The sequence below is a fragment of the Choloepus didactylus genome, chromosome X (assembly GCF_015220235.1).
Source record: "Choloepus didactylus isolate mChoDid1 chromosome X, mChoDid1.pri, whole genome shotgun sequence".
Classification (NCBI taxonomy): Eukaryota; Metazoa; Chordata; class Mammalia; order Pilosa; family Megalonychidae; genus Choloepus; species Choloepus didactylus.
Window position 1 is genome coordinate 136,279,318 of NC_051334.1, and position 18,283 is coordinate 136,297,600.

Genomic DNA, 18,283 nt, shown 5'->3' on the forward strand with positions numbered 1-18,283 from the left:
TTGTTGCTTGTGCTTTGGGTATAAATTCTATGAAACCATTGCCTAACACAAGATCCGGAAGATGCATCCCTACATTTTCTTCTAGGATTTTTGTAGTCCTGGTCTTTATAATTAGGTCTTTGATCCATTTTGAGTTACTTTTTGTATACACTGTGAGATAGGGGTTCTCCTTCATTCTTTTGCATATGGATATCCAACTCTCCTAGCACCATTTGTTGAAGAGACTATTCTTTCCCAATTGAGTGGACGTGGAAGCCTTGTCAAAAATTAACTGGCCATAAATGCAGGGGTCTATTTTTGAACTGAATACTAATTTTTGCTTTTTACCCTAAATGGTAAAAAATCATTCACCATGTTTGGGGACAAGCTTTCCTTCCAAGTAAATATTAAAGAGATTTCTCAGCACCTCTTCTACTTCTTCCTCATGCAGGGTCTTAAACTTTACCAGATCCATATTTTCCTTATAATTGAATCTTCTGTAAGTGAGGGTGAAGTCCACTAAACAGTGCACTCTTTCTGGTGTCTGCAAATAACAAAAGGATTTGTTTGTAAACACAGAGGCTAGAGATGTCTGAAGGAATGTATTCACAGACTCAAAATCTGCAATTGTTTGAGGCTCAAGAGTGAAGGAGTAGATTTTCTGGTATTTATTTTTTTCCAGGAAATCAGAATTAAGAAACTCTTGATTTGAAATGTACTGCTCTCTCCTGATTTGGTCCAGATACCATATTTCTCCCTCCTGTGTCAAGTGGAGGATGTAAGGGACATGAGGATGATCTTTCCCAGAAATAAGTTCCAGAGGCTGCCAAATCTGGTAGGATCTTCCAAACCCAGCATCCACAATGTACTTTCTGCCACCAACAGTCACCTCAGTTCTTCCTCACAACTTGATCAAAAATGGCCTCTATGCCCAGCCCCATGGCTCCCCCACAATGGATGTTAAGATTCTCAAAGGGGACGGCTCAGATCTGGTACTGAAGAATGTCAGTTAATGTTTCCAAATCCAATTTCTTCCTAGAGTTTTTATAACCAATTCTTTCAAAATATGCTTCAATATCCATGATCTCCTGTGTGAATTCTGAGACACTGCTCTCAAACCTCAGGCTACAAGCAGCACAGGTACAATTTTGGACTGAGGTAGGATCTTCTGCCTCTACTGCCTGGATATCCAGCTCCCTCATGCCTGCAACCAGGAAGCCTTCTATTATTTTTTACTGTTCTTTCTCAGACATTTACTCTGTTTTATGCTTCTAGGGTTCCTATGATTTACATGTTAGATGGTACATATTGTTTCATTTCTCATCCTTTTATTCATCATGTTCATTTATAAAACCATTTTCTCTGAGTTCTGGCATAGTTTCTCAAACTGGAGTTTGATTTATTGGTTTCCTGTTCTGAAATATCAAGCATATTATTAACTGAGCATATTTTTAGTTTGTATTTTTATATTATCATAATGTCATTATTTCTGATCTTAAATTATTTCCAATTTATGGATGCCATATCCACTTGTTTGTTTTAACTCTGCTACCTTTTGGTTAAAATTGCTATTGTTTTTGTTAGTGCATTTGTTAAAAGTTGAGTAAGTTTTGAATCATCTACCCAAACCTTATTTTCCAATAAGCCTTGTTATTTGTAGGCAAGTTTATGCAGTATGTGAGGTTTTATTTTTCTGGGCCCTAAACAACACAGTATAACACAAAAAGAACAGCCAGTAATTTAACTTGACTGGATTAGAGCTGTACTTGCCAAAATAAGGATCCACATAACAGGAAACTTCACTAATATCCTCAAAGGTTTCTTTTTCTTATTTTTTTATTTTTATGCAATTTTATTGAGATATAATCACATAACATACAGTCATTCAAGGTGTACAATCAGTTGTTCACAGTATCATCATATAGTTGTACTTTCATCACCACAAACTTTGAACATTTTCATTATTCCAAAAAATAAAATTAAAATTAAAATTAAAATGAATATCCGAAACTCCCATTCCCTTCCTCCCCCATTGTTCATTTCCTTTTTTAATACAGTTTAATTGAGATATACTCATACACCCTACAGTCATCCAAAGTGTAATAATCAGTGCAATAATCAGTTATTCACAGCACCATCATAGAGTTGTGTGTTCATCACCAGAATCAATTTTTGAACATTTTCCTTACTCCAAAATAAAAATAAAAGCAGAAAAGAACATGTAAATCTTTCCATCCCCTCCATCCCATCCTATTCTTCATCTAATTTTTGTCCCCACTTTACCACTCATCTGTCCATATACTGGATAAAAGGAGTGCGAGCCAAAAAGGTTTTCACAATCGCACAGTCACACTATGCAATCTACATAGTTATACAATCATCTTCAAGAATCAAGGTCACTGGGTTGCAGTTTGATGGCTTCAGGTATTTCCCTCTAGCCATTCCAACACACTAAAGACTAAAAGGTGATATGTATATAGCGCATAGGAATACCCTCCAGAGTAACCTCTCCACTGCATTTGAAATTTCTCAGCCACTAGAAACCTACTTTACTTCATCTCTCTGCCCCCTTTTTAGTCAAGAAGATCCTCTCAATCCCACAGTGCTGGGCCCAGACTCATCTCCAGGAGTCATTTTGTGCATTGCCAGGAGGATTCACACCCCTGGGAGTCAAATCCCATGTAGGGGGAGGGTAGTGAGTTCACATGCTGAGTGGGCTGAGGGCGGGGTCACATCTGAGCAACAAAGAGGCTCTCTGCGGGGACTCCTAGGTGCAATTATAAGTGGGCTTAGACTCTCCCTTGCAGCAACTAGTCTCAAGTGAAGGACCTCAGATCAAGGGCTCAGCCCACTAAATTGGCAGTCCTCAATGTTTGTGAGAAAACCAGCAATAGCCCATGTGGGAAGTCCAAAACTATATAGATATAGATATGGATATAGATATAGATATAAATATATAGATATAGATATAGATATAGATGATATAGATATAGATATAGATATAGATATAGATATAGATATAGATATAGATGATATAGATATAGATATAGATAAATATAGATATAGATAGATATATTCTGGATATCAAACCCTTATCTGATATGTGGTTTCCGAATATTGTCTCCCACTGTGTAAGCTGCCTGTCCACTTTTCTGACAAAGTCATTTGATGTACAAAAGTATGTAATTTTGAGGCGATCCCATTTATCTATTTCTTCTTTGATTCCTCATTCTTTGGGTGCAAGGTCTAGGAAGCCACCTCTTATCACTGGATCCTGAAGATATTTCCCTACATTTTCTTCTAAAAGTCTTGTGATCTTAGCACTAATGTTTAGATCCTTAATCCATTTTGAGTTAATGTTTGTATAAGGTGTCAGAGAGGAGTCCTCTTTCATTCTTTTGGATATGTATGTCCAGTTCTCCAGACACAATTTATTGAAGAGGCTGTTCTGTCCAACTGTTTTGGCTTGACTGCCTTATCAAACATCAAATGTCCATAGATGAGAGGCTTTATTTCTGAACACTCAATTCAATTCCATTGGTCAGTATATCTATCTTTATGTCAGTACCATGCTGTTTTGACCACTGTTGCTTTGTAGTATGCTTCAAAGTCAGGTAGTGAGAGACCTCCCACTTCCTTCCTCTCTCTCAAGATATTTTGGCTATTCAGGGCACCTTACCCTTCCAAATAAATTTGGTTATTTGTTTGTCTATTTCTGCAAAGTAGGTTGATGGGTTTTTAATTGGTTTTGCATTGAATCTATAAATCAGTTTAGGTGGAATTGACATTTTGACTATGTTTAGTCTTCCAATCCATTAGCACAGTATGATCTTCCATTTATTAGGTGTGTTCAATTTCTTTTAGCAGTTTCTTATAGTTTTCTCTATATAGGTCTTTTGTGACCTTGGTTAAGTTTATTCTTAAATACTTGATTCTTTTTATTGCTATTATAAATGGAATTTTTTCTTGATTTCCTCCTCCTGTTGCTCATTACTTGTGTGTAAGAAAACTACTGATTTTTGCATGTTGATCTTGTAGCCTGTCACCTTGTTGTATTCATTGTTTTCCTGTAGTAGGTTTGCTGTAGATTTTTCTGGACTTTCTTCATAGAGGATCATGTCATCTGCAAACAGTGAATGTTTTACTTCTTCTTCTCCAATTTTTTTTTCATTTTTATTGAGATTGTTCAGATACCATACAATTATCCAAAGATCCAAAGTGTACAATCACTTGCCCCTGGGTACCCTCATACAGCTGTGCATCCATCACACTTAATTTTTGTTCAATTTTTAGAAACTTTTCATTACTCCAGACAAGAAATAAAGTGAAAGATGAAAAAAGAAAAAAAGAAAAGGAAACTCTAATCCTCCCCTATCCCTAATCAACCCCCCTCAATTGTTAACTCCTAGTATTGATATAGTACATTTGTTACTGTTTATGAAAAAATGTTGAAATACTACTAACTGTAGTATATAGTTTGTAATAGGTATATAGTTCTTCCCTATATGCCCCTCTATTATTAACTTCTAATTGTATTGTCATACATTTGTTCTGGTTCATGGAAGTGATTTCTAGTATTTGTACAGTTGATCATGGACATTGCCCACCATAGGATTCAGTTTTATACATTCCCATCTTTTGACCTCCAACTTTCCTTCTGGTGACATATATGACTCTGAGCTTTCCCTTTCCACCTCATTCACACACCATTCGGCACTGTTAGTTATTCTCACATCTTGCTACCAACACCCCTGTTCATTTCGAAACATTTAAGTTCATCCTAGTTGAACATTCTGCTCATACTAAGCAACCACTCCCCATTCTTAAACCTCGTCCTATATCTTGGCACCTTATATTTCATGTCTATGAGTTTACATATTATAATTAATTCCTATCAGTGAGACCCTGCCATAATTGTCCTTATGTGTCTGGCTTATTTCACTCAGTATATTGCCCTCGAGGTTTTGTCATCAACCCATTTTTTTTTTAATATGGTTTTGTTCACTCACCATACATTCCATCCCAAGTAAATAATCGATGGTTCTCTGCATGGTCATACATTTATGTGTTCACCACCTTCACCACTATCTATATAAGGGCATCTACATTTCTTCCACAAGGCAGGAGGGAGAGTCAAAGAAGGTAGAGAGGCAAAAGAAAGAGGAAAAAAAAATGACAGCTAGGAAGTAGCAAAAGGAAAAATAACCTTAAATCAAAGTAGAATAAGGAATCAGACAATACCACCAATGTCAAGTGTCTAATATGCCTCCCCATCCCCCCCTCTTATCTGCATTCACCTTGGTATATCACCTTTGTTACATTAAAGGAAGCATGATACAATGATTCTATTAGTTACAGTCTCTAGTTTATGCTGATTGCATCCCTCCCCCAGTGCCTCCCCATTTTCAACACCTTGCAAGGTTGACATTTGCTTGTTCTTCCTTGTAAAAGAACATATTTGTACATTTTATCACAATTGTTGAATACTCTATAGTTCACCAAGTTACATAGTCCCAGTCTTTATCTTTCCTCCTTTCTTGTAGTGTCTCAAATGCTCCCCACCTTCCTCTCTCATCGATATTCATAGTTATCTTTGTTCAGTGTATTTACATTGTTGTGCTACCATCTCCCAAAATTGTGTTCCAAACCACGCACTCCTGTCTTCTATCACCCTGTAGTGCTCCCTTTAGTATTTCCTGTAGGGCAGGTGTCTTGTTCACAAAGTCTCTCATTGTCTGTTTGTCAGAAAATATTTTGAGCTCTCCCTCATATTTGAAGGACAGCTTTGCTGGATGTAGGATTCTTGGTTGGCGGTTTTTCTCTTTCAGTATCTTAAATATATCACACCACTTCCTTCTTGCCTCCATGGTTTCTGCTGAGAAATCCACACATAGTCTTATTAAGCTTCCTTTGTATGTAATGGATCGCTTTTCTCTTGCTGTTTTCAGGTTTCTCTCTTTGTCTTTGACATTTGATAATCTGATTATTAAGTGTCTTGGCGTAGGCCTATTCACATCCCTTCTGTTTGGAGTACGCTGCGCTTCTTGGATCTGTAATTTTATGTCTTTCATAAGAGATGGGAAATTTTCATTAATTATTTCCTCTATTATTGCTTCTGCCCCCTTCCCCTTCTCTTCTCCTTCTGGGACACCAATGATACATACATTATTGTACTTTGTTTCATCCTTGAGTTCCCGGAGATGTTGCTCATATTTTTTCATTCTTTTCTCCATCTGCTCCTTTGCGTGTAGGCTTTCAGGTGTTTTGTTCTCCAGTTCCTGAGTGTTTTCTTCTGCCTCTTGAGATCTGCTGTTGTATGTTTCCATTGTGTCTTTCATCTCTTGTGTTGTGCCTTTCATTTCCATATATTCTACTGGTTGTTTTTTTGAACTTTTGATTTCTGCCGTATACATGCCTAGTGCTTCCTTTACAGCCTCTATCGCTTTTGCAATATCTTCTCTAAACTTTTTGATTTGATTTAGCATTAGTTTAAATTCCTGTATCTCAGTTGAAGTGTACGTTTGTTCCTTTGACTGGGCCATAACTTTGTTTTTCTTAGTGTAGGTTGTAATTTTCTGTTGTCTAGGCATGGTTTCCTTGGTTATCCAAATCAGGTTTTCCCAGACCAGAACAGGCTCAGGTCCCAGAGGGAAGAAATATTCAGTATCTGGTTTCCCTGCGGGTGTGTCTTGGAAAATTGCTCCACCCTTTGATGCCTCAGGTCACTGTGCTTTTCTGCCCAGCAGGTGATGCCTGTTAGCCTATAATTCTTGACTGGTGTGAGGAGGTATGGCCGTGTTCCCCCAGGCTCTGGGGTCTGGTTCTGAATGGAAAGGGCCCCACCCCTTTCCTCCTAGAGAAGACAGAGCCCCCAGGTGGAGGTCATTAGCATTTCAATGGTCTCGCTCTCTGTTTATGCTGTCTCCACCCTTCCCCAAGTCACAGCCCTGGAAACTGAATATGACTGGGGCTTTCTTCACTGAGAGATTTTATGCTGTGTTCTCGGGCATTCCTCCCAATTCAGGTTGGTGTATGATGAGTGGATGGTCTCGTTTGTCCCCCTGCAGTTATTCTGGATTATTTACTAGTTGTTTCTGGTTTTTTGTAGTTGTTCCAGGGGGACTACTTAGCTTCCACTCCTCTCTATGCCGCTATCTTGCCCCGCCTCCCTTCTCCAATTTTGATGGGTTTTATTTTTTTTCTTTCCTATTTGCTCTAGCTAGAACTTCCAGCACAATGTTGAATAACAATGGTGACAGTGGGCATACCTGTCTTGTTCCTGATAATACAGGGAAAGCTTTCAGTCTTTCCCCATTGTGTATAATGTTAGCTGTGGGTTTTATATATATTTCCTTTGTCATATTGAGAAAGTTTCCTTCTATTCCTATCTATTGAAGTGTTTTCATCACTTCACATGATTATGTGGTTCTACCATTTTGATATATTGTTGTAGTGTATTACAGTAATTGATTTTCTTATATTCAATCAGCCTTGCATACCTGGAATAAATCTCACTTGATCATGGAGTATAATTCTTTTAACATGCTGCTGGATTCTATTTGTATTTTTTGAGGATTTTTGCATCATATTCATTAAAGAGATTGGTCCATAATTTTCTTTTTCTGTGGTATTTTTGTCTGACTTTGGTATTAGTGTGATGTTGGCTTTATAGAATGAGTTAGGTAGCTTTACCTCCTCTTCAATTTCTTTTGAATAGTTTGAACAGGCTTGGTACTGATTGTTTCTTGACTGTTTGTTGTATTTCACCTGTGAAGCCATCTGGTCCTGGGCTTTTCTTCTTTGGGAGGTTTTTTATGATTGATTCAATACTTTACTTGTGATTTTTTTGTTGAGGTCATTTATTTCTTCTTGAGTCAATGTTGTTCATGCTTTTCTAGGAAGTTGTCCATTTCATGAAAGTTGTCTAGTTTATTAGCATATAGTTGCTCATAGTATCTTCTCATTATCTCCTTTATTTTTGCAGGGCCAGTAGTTATGTCTCCTTTCCCATTTCTGATTGTATTTATTTGCATCCTCTCTCCCTCTCTCTCTCTCTCTCTCTCTCTCTCTCTCTGTATGTTAGCCTAGCTAATGGTCCATATATTTTATTTTCTTAAAGAGCCAACTTCTGGTTTTGCTGATTCTCTCTATTCTTTTCCTGTTCTCAATTTCATTAATTTCTGCTCTAACCTTTGTTATCTCTTTCCTTCTGTTTGCTTTGGGGTTAATTTGCTGTTCTGTCTCTAGTTCCTCCAGGTGAACAGTTAATTCCTCAATTTTTTCTCTTTCTTCTCCTTTAACATAAGCATTTAGGGCAACAAATTTCCCTCTCAGCACCACCCTTGCAACATCCCATAAGTTTTTTTTTTATTTTAAGAAATTTTATTTTGAAATAAATTCAAACTTACAGGAACAATTGCAAAAACAGTTCAAATCCCATACATAGAACTCCAGCCTACCCTAAACCCACTCCCCTGATACCCCAATCCACCACCTTTAACATCCTGTCACACCACCATTTCTTTCTTTCCCTCCCTCCCTCCCTATAATCCGTCATCTATTTCTATGTCCTCTGAAAATATGACAGCAAGCTGCACACATCTTTGAACAAACACTACAATTCACATATACCTTTTCCATGGACAAGAACATTCTTTTATGCAATCCCATTAAGCGCAGCTAAGAAGTTCAAGAAATTCAACATTGATACAAAGCTTACATTCTATATTTCATTTTCTTTTTCCTTATGTCCCATCTGTGTCCCTTTCAGCCTCCTCTCCTCCATCCTCAGATCCCATCCAGGATCATCTTTGGCATTTAATTATCATCTATTTAGATTCCCTTTTTTTTTAATTGTGGAAACATATACACAGCCTAAATCTTCCCATTCCACCCCCTCCCTTGTATTCCATTAGTGGGATTAATCACATTTAGAATGTTGCAGTGTTATCACGTTCCCACCATCCATTTCTATAAGTTTCCCTTCACCCCAAACAGAAATCTGACACTCATTTCTTAACTCTCCATTGCCCCTTCCCACACTTCTCACAACCCCTACTCTACTTTTCATCTCTATGGTCATATTCTCTGATACTTTCTTTGTGTTTACCGTGGGGCTTAAATTTAACATCTTAAATCTGTAACAATCTTGTTTTTCTTTGATACCAACTTAACTTCAATATGAAACATAAACTATGTTCCTTTACTCCCTCATTCCCCCACCTTTATGTAGCTCTTGTCAAAAATTACATATTTTACATTGAGTCCAAAACCACTGATTAATCATTACAGTTTATGTATTTTAGATCCTGTAGGAAGTAAATAGTAGAGTTACAAATCAAAAATACAGTAGTATTGGAATTTATATTTACCATGTGATCTTTACTGGTAATCTTTATTTCTTCATGTAGTTTCAGTCAATTGTTTAGTGTCCCTTCCTTTCAGCCTGCTCAACTCCCTTTAGCTTTTTTTATAGGACTGATCTACTGGTGGTGAAGTACCTCAGCTTTTGATTATCTGGGAATGTTTTCATTTCCCCCTCATTTTTACCCTCCAGGTGTTTCTGATTTCTCCAAGTCTCTGAGGGCTATTGACTTCTACTTGTATTCCATTGTGGTCAGAGAATGTGCTTTGAACAAATTCATTTGTTTTTTTTTTTTAATTTATTGAGGCTTGTTTTTATGTCCCAACATATGGTCCATTCTGGAGAAAGATCTGTGATCATTAGAGAAGAATGTGTGTCCCAGTGACCTGGGATGTAATGTTCTATATATGTCCGTTAAAATTCTCTGTATCTCTCTATCCTTTCTTTGTTTTTCTGTTGGTAGGGCTCCCTTTAGTATCTGAAGTAGGGCAGGACTTTTATTAGCAAAATCTCTCAGCATTTGTTTGTCTGTGAAAAATTTAAGCTCTCCCACAAATTTGAAGGAGAGTTTTGCTGGATAAAGTATTCTTGGTTGGAAATTTTTCTCTCTCAGAATTTTAAATATGTCATGCCACTGCCTTCTCACCTCCATGGTGGCTGCTGAGTAGTCACTACTTAGTCTTATGTTGTTTCCTTTGTATGTGGTGAATTGCTTCTCTCTCGCTGCTTTCAGAACTTGCTCCTTCTCTTCAGTATTTGAGAGTCTGATCAGACTATATCTTGGAGTGGGTTTATTGGAGTTATTCTATTTGGAGTTCGCTGGGCATTTATGCTTTGTGTATTTATATTGTGTAGAAGGTTTGGGAAGTTTTCCCCAACAATTTCTTTGAATACTCTTTCTAGACTTTTACCCTTCTCTTCCCCTTCTGGTACACCAATGAGCCTTAAATTTGGATGTTTTATTCTATCTATCATATCCCTGAGATCCATTTTGACTTTTTTAATTTTTTTCCACATTCTTTCTTTTGTTCTTTCATTTTCTGTTCTGTGGTCCTTGAGCAGGCTGAGTTGTTTTTCAACTTCCTCTAATCTTGTATTATGAGTATCCAGAGTCTTTTTAATTTGGCCTACAGTTTCTTTTATTTCCATAAGATCTTCTATTTTTTTATTTACTCTTGCAATTTCTTCTTTGTGCTCTTCTAGGGTCTTCTTTATGTCCTTTATATCCTGTGCCATGCTCTTCTTCATGTCCTTTATATCCTGTGCCATGCTCTCATTGCCTGTCTGTAGTTCTTTGATTAATTGTGCCAAATACTGTGTGTCTTCTGATCTTTTGATTTGGGTGTTTTGGTTTGGGTTCTCCATGTTGTCTGGTTTTATCATATGCTTTAAGATTTTCTGTTGTTTTTGGCCTCTTGGCATTTGCTTTACTTGATCCCTAATTTATCAGAACTGCAGCTTGGTGGCATACACTTTAACTAACCAGCAGATGGTGTCCGTGAGTCACCTATTCTCCTCAAGTCAGTTCTCCCCAACTTTGTCTTTGTGGTGTGTGGGGCTCTGATTCTTGTGGGGTCCAATTGGTGCACCAAGTTTGAGTGTGTTGTTGGTGCTGTCCACCCTGAATGTGGGGCATGTGGCTGGGTGGTTAGGGAGACAGGGCAGCTTTAATAATAAAACCTCCCAGGTGTCCCCAGAGATTTAAGGTTGTTGCAGGAGTCTAAGCCTTCATTTTAGTCTTTCCACTGATTGTCTCTGCCCTGACCCACAAGTCCTTGGTATTCACATATGGTCCCTGGGGTTTCCAAGCAGGTCTCCCTTCCCAGCTGTGCTCTTCCAGAACCTCTGCTGAGGGAGGGCTGTGCCACATCACAAGTGTGCGCTGGCCTGCAGGGAAGCCCTGGGTTGCTGGGCCATGCAGGGGCATTCCCAGCCTACTTCAAAGATGGTTGAATGGGATGGGTTAACTTCCTCTTTTTCACACAGCTCTGCTCTCCCATCTCTGGGACAATCAGCTGTGGGTGCACTAAAGGCCACTATACATGGCCAATATTGTGGCATGTGTGCAGTGTTGCAGGAAAGACTCCCTGTCACACTGGGTTTCTTGGTGTGGCTCTGGGCTGTGTTTCCAACCCAGGCAGGAGCGTCTCTTGCCCACTGGGGGGATGGCTGCAAGGAATGTGGTTTTTTTTCTCCTTTTGGCTCCCCTCTGCTCCTTGGTCTCGAGACAATCAGCAGCAGGTGTGGGAAGGGGTATCCTCCACACCAGACACTGAGTCATTAGCCCAGCCCGCTCCCACCATGCTTCAGTGCATGGCTCTCCCTGTCATATCTGCAGCCGCTCCTGGGCTTTTTTTTTTTTAAAGAACTAGTCCATCTCCAAACACCAGCCCACCATTTCCCCACACCACAGCATGGCCGCTGGACTTTCAGCTGGTTTACTCACTCATTTCAGAATGCAGACCCCAGGTTTCACCAAATGCACATTCCCTGTGGATTTAGCAGACCTTGTCTGGCTTGTGCTATGCTGGAAGCGGTGTTCTGGGTCACTTTCTGGTTTTTATCTAGTATTTTTCACTGAGGTGTTTTTTTTGCCCTGTCTCACCTAGCCGCCATCTTAGGTTCTCTCCTCCCATAAGTTTTTATATGTTGTGTTTTCATTTTTATTTGCCTTGAGATATTTAGTGATTTCTCTTGTAATTCCTTCCTTTACCCACTGGTTTTCTAAGGGTGTGTGATTTAGCCTCAATATATTTGTGAATTTTCCAACCTTCTGCCTGTTATTTATTTCCAACTTCATTCCATTATGGTGTGAGAAGGTGTTTTGTATAATATCATTTCTTTTAAATTTATTGATACTTGCTTTATGACTCAACATGTGGTCTATCCTAGAGAATGATCCATGAGTACTTGACAAAAATGTGTATCCTATTGTTGGATATAGTGTTCTATAAATGTCTGTCAAGTCTAGATCATTTATTTTACAACTCAAACATCTCTGTTTCCTTCTTAAACCTCTGTCCAGATGTTCTATCCAGTAGTGTAAGCAATTTACTAAAATCACCAATTACTGTAGAAGCATCTACTTCTTCTTTGAGTGTGGACAGTGTTTGCTGCATATATTTTGGAGCACTATGACTCTTTGCATAAATATTTATGATTGTTATGTTTTCTTGATGAATTGTCTCTTATTAATATTTAGTGTCCTTCTTTGTTTCCATTAATTGTTTTACATTTGAAGTCTAATTCATCTGATATTAATATAGCTACTCTTGCTTTTTTCTGGTTGTTGTTTGCATGATATATCTTTTTCCAACTTTTCATTTTCAGCCCACTTTTGTCCTTGTGTCTAAAGTGAGTTTCTTGTAGACAGCATATAGTTGGATCTTGTTTTTTAATCCTTTCTTCCAGTTTGTGTCTTTTTATTTGGAAATTTAATCCATTGACATTTAATGTTATTACTGCACTTTCTTTTTCTATTTTGTCTTTTTCCATTTTTTCTTTTGGATTTTATATGTCATATCTTATTTTTATCTCTCTCTCTCTTTTTACCCTTCCTGATAGTCTTCACTTCTACATTCTTCTCCAAACCTCTCTCTCCTGTCTTTTCCTCTCAGCCTTTATCACTCCCTTTAGTATTTCTTGAGGGCAGGTTTCTTATTCATAAACTCTACAATGTCTGTCTGAAAATATTTTGATCTCTTCCTCATTTTTGAAAGACAGTTTCATTGATTATAGAACTCTTGCTTAGCAGTTTTTCTCTGTCAGTAATTTAAATATGTCATACCACTGCTTTCTTGCCTCCATGGTTTCTGTGGAGAAATCTGTACATAGTGTTATCAAGCTTCCCTTATATGTGATGGATCACTTTTTCCTTGCTGCTTTCAGAATTCTCCCTTTGCCTTTGACATTGGACAATCTGATCAGTAAGTATCTTGGAGTAAGTCTATTGGGATCTATTCTGTTTGGGGTATGCTGCACATCTTGAATCTATAATTTTATGTCTTTCATAAGAGTTGGGAAATTTTCAGTGATTATTTCTTCTATTATTCTTTCTGCCCCTTTTCCTTTCTCTTCTCCTTCTAAGACACCCATAACACTATATTCATTTGCTTCATGCTGCCATTTGGTTCCCCAAGACCCTGCTCATATTTTTCCATTCTTTTCCCTATCTGTTCCTTTATAGGCAGGCTTTCAGATGTTTTGTCTTCTAATTCATGTATCCTTGCTCCTGCCTCTTCAAATCTTGTGTTGGAAGTCTCCATTTTGTTTTTCATCTCTTCTATTAAACCTTTCATTCCCATACCTTCTGTCATTTGTTTTTTCATACTTTCAAGTTCTTCCTTTTGTTCACTCAATGTCTTCCTTATATCTTTCATCTCTTTTGCCATATCTTCCCTCAGGTCATTGAATTGATTTTTGACTTGATTTTTTAATTGATTTAGGAGACCTGTTTAGTTACTAATTAGTTGTTTCAATTCCTGCATCTTAGATGACGTATTAGTTTGTTCCTTTTGCTGGTCCATACTTTAGTGTTTCCTAGTGTGTCTTGTTATGTTAAACTGTATAGGCATTTGTTTTTCATGATTAATTTATTCTGGGTCTTGTTTTCACTCTTTTACCTAGGGTTTTCTTGTTGTTGGCTTTGTTCTCTATCTGTTCTTTGGCATTCAGTTGAACTTATTCTAGACCTCTACCATAACATCTGTTTAGTTAATTAAAGGTTTTCACCTCTTGTTTTTCTGGTTCTTGCTCTGCCTCTATGTAACCGTTTTGTGAGAGAGTACCCTCTGATATGATCAACCCCAATCAGATTTTCCCAGTCCAGACAGGCCCAAGTCTTAGGGTATGTTGTTTCCCTGAAAATAAGAATCTGTGGGTTTTCAGACCCTCCTGTGAAGCCTCTAGACTCTGTGCTTTTCCTATCTTGCCCAGTAGGTGGTGCTTGTCAACCTGCAGCTCCCCACCAGTGTAAAGAGGTGTTAAAGGTGCCTTCAATTCTCCACAGATCTCGTCCCTGTTGGAGGCATGGCTGACTCAAGTTGGTTTCTGTTTTCCAGCCCCTGGGCACTGAGTTCTCTGAAGGAGGTCTGGCCACCTAAGCTGGGCCCCACCCTCCCCTTTTCTTGGGGAAATTATGCCCTTTAGGGAATTGTCTTCCCCAATAGACTCATTTCTTTGTCTCTCAGGGCTATCAGCCCCACTCTTGCCTGGGTCCAGCGTCTAATTGCAAATCTTTGAGGCTTTCTGTAATAGTCTGCTTAGAATAGTTATTTTTTTAAAAAACCAACAAAACAGAAGAAAAGAAGAAAAAGAAAAAAGAAAACAAAAGAAAGGCCTTTCCCCAGCCCCAGAGATTTGTCAGTCCCAGTATTGACTATTTAAAGATAAGCCCTCTGAAACAACTTTAATTCTGCCCTTGCAGCGGGGCCAGGTTGACACAGGAGCTCTGATGGGCTATTGAAATGCAAAATGATAAGGAATTGGAGAGCAAGAGAAGAGGAAACAAGAAACCTAAAAAATCAGCTTTTCAGAGACAGGCCCCACTTTCCCAGATTTGCATATGTGCTCTTCTCTGTAAACTGAACACCCCCAACTCCAAAAGTCTCTGTTTTTGTTTTGTTTTGCTTTGTTTTTTGCTGTTTTCCCTAGCCCTGCCTCTTCTCCACCAGACTGATTGCTCTTGGATTCTCTAGTGTCTGCTCTCAGTTTATCTGTGGTTGGAGTTTTTATTGAGCTGTCTGAGTTCGTTAATAATTCTGCAACTGGGGCTGGGTTGAGCGTCCCTCTCAGTGGTTCCCAGCACAGACTGCTTCCTCCTCCCTTGGGAAACCAGGTACAAGACTGTCTGCTGTGTCTGGCAGGGAGGGTCATTAGCCCCCTTGCTGGGGAAACTTACAAGTTTCACTGACATCTCAGTTGTTCCACCCATTCCAGTCTGTTGTATGATGTGTGACTGATCATAGATTTCCCTGAGGTAGCTATTCCACACAGTTCTTGTCTATCTACCAGCTGCCCAAAACTATTCTAAGGCCTTCACTGGCAATTAAAACCCACACCTCACCACTCTGCCATCTTGCCTTCCCTATGTTTTTTGAGAGAGCACTAAGTTGGTTGGGACACCTCTCAAGACCGCTGAATTTTATGATTCCAGTAGTCTAAGTGAATACCATCCCCAAAGATGTTCAGGCAAAATCTGTGCAGTCATATGTGATAGTCCTGGCAGTACACCTCTTATTGACTGGTATGCTTATACTCATTTAGAGTACACTGTAATTAGGAATCCTGCTTTAGTTTTCATGCATTTCCAGAGTTGAGGATCTTCCAAAATTAGAAAGTGCTATCTTTTCTATATTAGGCCGATCTAATTCAATGACTATTTATAAAATGTGTGAGTTAAAAGTTTCAGAACATCAAGAAACAGCCATCAAAGTGTTTTATGCACCTCCTTTTATTCTTACATTTTACATTTTCTTATTTTCTTATTTATTTTCTTTATTCTTACCTTTTATATTTCATCTCCATTCAAGGCCCTGAAAGGCAGATTGCTTTTTCTATTCTATAATAGAAACATTAAAAAGTTGTATCCATATGTAGTTTCTGGGCAATGAGATATATAAGCATTTTGCAGAATAATATATGAATCCATTTTTTACCCTTGTTTACAACATGTATAAATCTTCTCTTGGGATCAAATGGTCAGAAATTTCTAGTAAGATCTAGGAATAATAGTTACCTTTTAACAATCCCATCTCTTCTTGGAGAAGGAATGACTTTTATATGGTGGACTTCCAAAAATCCCTACTACTCCAAGTAGGATTACGAAGGGTCTTCTGAAACTTTAAGGTTTAGGGTGACTGATGTGTCCAGTTCCTCATTATGCTGATGCTGATAGAGTGGCTATCTACTCTCCTCAACCAACTTGCTCCTGGTGTTCTTTTTCTAGCCCCTAGAACTACCCCCTTTGTAGATTTTTTCCTTTGCATGCCTGAGATATCAAGTTGATTGTATTACCCTTATATTTAATCACATATTTAATATATCTTTTAGAAATTTGAATTCATCACTGTCAAGCATCCCTATTTTTTGGAACTGATCCAGAATTGGCTCAAACTTTTACATTATTTTAATTACTCAAATGAGAACTGGAGAGGAAGGGAATGATGAATATGTGAGATGTAATTGCCATCTTGAACTTGAGTAGTTTTTATTAATAGTATCATAATTAATGTTCACAGTGAATGAGCTATAGAAATTAGAATTACTAAATAACACAGTTTGCAAATGAATTACATTCAAAATATATTCATGTCAATGAAGTTTCAGTACCATTGAAAAACCACACCAAAAATATGTATTTCATCATATTTTGTATAGTTGTAAAGAAAACAATTAGAGCAGTTATAGGAAATGCATTGATACATTTTTAGATAAGGACAGTAAATATAAATCACATTAGAGTGCTATGATGACCTAAGTATTAAATGAACTAAACAGAAAAGATAATCACAGGACAGAACAGTCATAAATTTTGAACACAAATGGTGACATTGTATTCATTCTTTGTCACACATAAATAAACCCTTTATTATGCAAACTTGCCAATTCAAGATATTATTACTAAAACATTTGACTTTCTTAACAATCTATATTTGTTATTCCCTTTATTGACTGAACTATTGGAACTCCTGGAATAGACTGAATTATCTTCAAACTATTGTAAGGCTTTCACTGGTAATTAAGAATTGAAGCAATAAACTGTGCAATTGTCTAAAGCCCTTCCAAATGAGGCTTTAGGAAAATTCATAGAGGCAAGTAACAATTCAAATTTAATATTGTAAGCATATTTTTAAAATAATCAAATCCACTGTGTAATGGACCTGAAATAGTTCAGTTCATGATTTTGGCATTGTAGCAATCAAGTTCTCATAAACAGTGCAATTTCATATTTCATGAGGTGGCACACTTCATACTTGGCAGAGTTTACATAATTTATTTGACTCTGTATCCAACAGTGATATTGCATTTTAATGGTGTTCTCGACATAGCTTGGCTGATAATCATAAGGTCCACTAAGATGCATAGGCCTGTTTCTGAGGACCTAAGGGTCCTGAGGAGCCTATGGGGTTTGTGAGGAGCTCTTCAAGTGTGAGTTGTCTTAAAAAGTCTCTGGGTATGCCTAACAATTTACTCTTATGAACTACTCCCTGGTATTTGTGTACTTATCAGGACATACCTGAATACAATCAACTCTACATAATTCATATTTAGCTCATAGCCAATAGTCATTCATTCCTCTATTATTTTATTCAAAAAATAATTGTTGAATGAATCTTATTTGCCAGGAACTTATTTAGGCATGAAGGATACAGTTTGAACAAAGTCCAAAAATTCTCTGTATTCATAGACTTTACATTCCACTGGGAGGAGATATATTTATACAGTTTGTTATCTAGTGATAAGCACTTGCAACTATTTTAAAAATAAAAAAGAAAATAGAGGATTGTGGTAAGGGGGTGTAATTTTAAAGAGTGAAGCTCTATTTTAGGTCAATGAAGACTTCACTAAGAAAGTAATATTTGAGTAAAGGACTGATGGAGGCCAGGGAGTGATCCATGAGGATATCTTGGTAAAGAGAATTATAAACACAAGGAAGAATAGAAACAAGGGCCATAAATTAGGGTGTCTGATGTGTTCTGGGCATAGCAAAAAGGATAGTGTAACTAGTGAACAGTAGGCCAGATGGAATCTATTAGAAGCTGAATTTAGAGAAATAACAAAAGACCTGATAATATAAGGCCTGTAATGACTGGCTTTTACTCAAAGTGACAGGGGGAGCCTTAAGCACCTGCCTAATTGAGAATCTCCTCACATGAACTCTCATTAAATAACCAGATTCATATGATATACATAATTAGCTCTTATTGATCTGCAATTATT

At 37.7% G+C, this 18,283-nt stretch overlaps 1 pseudogene; it reads right to left on the bottom strand.

Annotated features, from left to right (window-relative positions):
• Positions 1-343: 343 nt before the first annotated feature.
• LOC119523192 lies at positions 344-1,061 on the bottom strand (annotated as a pseudogene).
• Positions 1,062-18,283: the final 17,222 nt, after the last annotated feature.